Below are 4,545 nucleotides of genomic sequence, written 5' to 3' on the forward strand. Positions count from 1 at the left end.
TCAAAAAAAAAAAAAAAAATGATACATAACATTTTACGTATTTATGGGATACATGTGATATCTTGTTACATGTGTAGAATGTATAGTGATCAAAGTATTTTTTTTGAAATGGAAAATCTGTTTTTTTTTTTTTTTGAGTTGGAGTCTTACTCTGTCACCCAGACGAAAATCTGTTAGTGACTACAAAGAAAAGGTTGATTTATGTTACTTTTCAGAGTTCCAGGCTCTATCTAAAAGCCCAATTTTTCTTGTTAAATACTGTTATATCATTTTATTTTTTATCTAGTTTGAGACTTTCTTTCTATTTAACTTTCTACAATGTTTACATTTAGTTATTGAGAATCATTTCATGTTTCCTACCCTAATACTGGCTGTTTGAATACTGACTTAAGTATTATCTCTCTTTGTTTAAAATCCTTGTTAACTTTTTAAACTATATGCACAAAATTTGAAAATTTAAGAGAGAGTTTTATAATTAATTCCCTACTAGGTATCCTGGTATTTTGAAGCTCTTGCGGAGACTAGTTTTACACATATTACTTCAAATGCCCATGAGATGGTGCTCATTAGTTCCAGTTTTGAGGCATTGATGTTTTGTAAGATGGTTACAAGAGAATGTATACATATGCTGTGCTGTAAATTTCTAATTATTTTCTTAGTAGTTATGGTATGAAGGAACATAATACTAGCATATATTTATATATTTCTTTCCTAATTTGTTTGTTGGCTAATAGAATACATTGATTTCTGTAAGTCTTCAAATAACACATACATTACAGTGCATCTTAATTTTGATTTTTTTTTTACAGCTTCAGACTACATCTCTGTTTTTTATAGCTTGTAAATTCTTTTCCCCTTCCTTTTTTGGGGCCAATTAGATCTCTTAATTTTTCATTTGTTATAGCCATTTGCTACATACATTTCAGTACATCTTATGATTAGAAATATAATGGTAATTTGTGATCTAAGAACTTTATACTGAAAACATTGTTAGTTCTTTGACTTTTATTTATTTATTAACTACAGATTTCAGTAAGACATGTGGAACCTGGTCTGTCTCTGAATTGTCACCCTTGTGCTAAATATTCCTTAAATAAAAAATTATTAAGTTTTTATCAAATTTGTGTTGTATTCAGTTTGGGAAAGTAAACATGGCCCAGGTGAGATTAGACAGAAGAATTATTCAAAATAACACAACGGAAGGCTCAGATCCCTGAAGGACTCTGACTGCCTTGGCTTACATCATGGACCTATAGCTGAAACAATCATGATATCTGACAATATGTGAAATTGCCTAACCTGTGTTATGTGCCTCTTTGTATGAAATTGGCACTGTGATTGACATCCCTTCTAGGACTATGTGAAGTCAGGAAAGAGTTCCCCAAAGGGACCAGAGGAAGGGAAATGTGGAAGCATGCTTTTGAGAGAAAAGTAGAATCAACCATAACTAATACATTGCCTTTAAGGGTTGCTACAAAGATGAAATGAATGTGCACGCTTTGAAAATGTGCCATATATGTAGTTTCTAACAGTTTTGTTTTGATTTTTTTCTTTTTTGGAAGGCAGTATCTTGCATGGAATCAGACATCAGTTTGACTCCTAGCTCTGTCATTTCTTAGGCTTCTGATCTTGATCAAGCTATGTAATCTTTCTGTCTACTTTCTGCTGTAAAGTGAGAATAATAGTAGCAGTTTCATAGGACTGTTGTTAGAAGTTTTGAGAATAATGCCTGACACATAGTAGGTACTCTACAAATGCAGTTTTCCTTTTCAGTAGCTTATAGTCTGATGGAAACAAGATTCATGTAATGATAACTAAGAATACAGTCATGGTCATACCACCCCGAGTGCATCCAATCTTGTCTAATCTCTTTTTTTTTTGAGTTGGAGTCTTACTCTGTTACCCAGACTGGAGTGCAGTGGCTGCTCCCGGCCACTGCAGCCTTGACTTGCTGGGCTCCAGCGATCATTCCGCCTCAGCCTTCCAGTAGCTGGAACTACAGGCGCATGCTACCATGCCTGGCTAATTTTTTGATTTATTGTAGAGATGAGGTCTCACTAAGTTGCCCAGGTGGGTCTCGAACCCACGGACTCAGGCAATCCACTCACCTTAGTCTCCCAAAGTGCGGGATTACAGGCTGAGCCTCTGAACCTGGCTTCGTCTGATCTCTTTTCTGAAGCTAAACAGGGTCAGGTCTGGGGTTTTCTTTCATTTTTTTTTTTTGAGTTGGAGTCTCACTTCTTTGCCCAGGCTGGAGTGCAGTGGCACGTAGGCTCATGGTCACCCCAGCATCAACCTGCTGGGCTCCAACAATTCTTCTGCCTCAGCCTTCTGAGTAGCCGGATCTACAGACTCGCGCTACCATGACCAGCTATTTTTTGTTTTATTGTAGAGATGTGGTCTCACCAAGTTGCCCAGGCTGGTCACGAACCCGTGCACTCAGGCAATCCACTCGCTTCGGCCTCCCAAAGTGCTGGGATTACAAACTGAGTCCCCCCTGGCCTGGTCTGATTTTTATAGGCAGACCTTGAAGATGCTGTGAGTTTGCAGTAAAGTGAATACAAGTCACACAAGTTTTTTTTTGTTTTTTTCAAGGCATATAAAAGTTAAGTTTGTACTATATTTTTGTTTGTTAAGAGTGCAGTAGCATTATGTCTAAAAAGTACATGCCTTGATTAAAAAAATGCTAAGTATCATCTGAGCCTTCAGGAGTTGTAATCTTTTTGCTGGTGAAAGATCTTGCCTTGATATTTATGGCTGCTGACCGATTAGGGTGGTGGTTGTTGAAGGTTAGGGTGGCTGTGGCAGTTTCTTGAAATAAGACAGCAATGAAGTTCAATAGTGAAGTACAGTGGAGCTTTCTTATTTTTTTAATAGCTGTGTAATAATCCATTATGTCAATGAACGTTGGCTCAACTCTTGTTGACTGGGTTGTTTCCAGTGCTTTGTTATTACCAATCGTGCTTTAATAAATAATCTTTACATATACTATTTCACACTTATGTAGTCATATTTATAGGATAAATTTCTAGAGATGGAATTGCTAGGTCAAAGGTTATGTTCATTTGTAATTTTGGTATATATTGCCAAATAGCCTTCCCAGTAATTATATTAATTTATTTTCCCTCTAGAACTCTGTGAAAGTGCCTTTTCCCAATATAGTACCTCCAACAGTGTTAGCATATGTGGTTTTTGCCAGTTCAATAGGCGAAAGAATGATTAATCAGAAATTTAAATTTGCATTACTCTTATAACTAAGGTTGAAGATATTTTCTTTGAATTACTCATTTGTATCCTTTGCCCATTTTTATATTGGTTTTTGGTGGTTTTAATGATCATTTTCTAGCAGCTCTTATTTTAAAGAGATTGATTTGACTTTGCTTGTGTTTTTTTTTAAATGAGGAAGCTTTTCATTTTTATGTACTTTGAATTTATTATTCTATCCTTTTGGAGTTTGTGGGTTTAAATCATAGTTAGAAAAGTTGTTCTTAATCAGATTTTTTTTTTGAGTCAGAGTCTCACTGTGTATGCAGTGGCACACTCATGGCCACCGCAGCCTCGACCTGCTGGACTCTGGTGATCCTTCTCCCTTAGCCTTCCAAGTAGCTTGAACCACAGGCATGTGCCATCATGCTCTGCTACTATTTTGACTTATTGTAGAGACAAAGTCTCTCCATGTTGCTCATGCTGGTCTTGAACCCCTGTACTCAGGCAATCCTCTCGCCTCCACCTCCTGAAGTGCTGGGATTATAGGCTTGAGCCACTGCACCTGACTCTTACTCGGATGTTTAAAGTGCCATGTTTCCCTCTAATATTTTGATGGTATATATTTATTTATATAAACTGTAACTTGACCTGGTTTGAAATGTGGACTTAATTTAATATTTTTCTATATAGATCTCCTTGAACATATGTAGGGAAAAAATTGAATTCCATTTCAGTACTACTTATTGAATTGTTGGTCATTCTTTCTGTGATTTGAGGTGGTCCCTAAATGAAAAATGGAAAACTATGGTGCATAGTGGTAAGAGTGTGGACTTTGGAGCTTGATCATCTACGTTTAAATTCTTTTTTTTTGAAGGCTGAGGTAGAAAAATCGCCTGAGCCCAGCAGGTCCAGGCTGCTGTGAGCTGTTATTGTGCCACTGTGCTCTAGTCTGGGTGACAGAGTGAGACTCCGAAAAGAAAAACATATGGTTAAGTGCTGGCAAAGACCCACAGGTCATAAGTGGCATTGTTTCCACTTGAGCTCTTATCAGAAGGCTGTGCTGCCAAGGGTCATATGCCAGTCCCTGCCATGATTCTGCCCCAGGATTCCCTGGGGAGGAAAGATGGGCCATAATCTAAATAAATGTATAATTTATCCCAATCATGGTTTAATAGTTGGGAAGTTGTTCATATTGTCTTTTTTCTAAACATGTGGAACTGCATGTTGTGAAATCCATGTGCTCTGTGGATTGGAGAGGTAAGAGACCTAAAACTGTGAATATGGGAAAAAGAATGAATGCTTTAAAATCTACCCTATCATTCAGTGTAATGTACCACA

This window comes from Carlito syrichta, unplaced genomic scaffold (assembly GCF_000164805.1).
Source record: "Carlito syrichta isolate Samal-C Ts95f unplaced genomic scaffold, Tarsius_syrichta-2.0.1 Scaffold169198, whole genome shotgun sequence".
NCBI classification, from domain to species: Eukaryota; Metazoa; Chordata; class Mammalia; order Primates; family Tarsiidae; genus Carlito; species Carlito syrichta.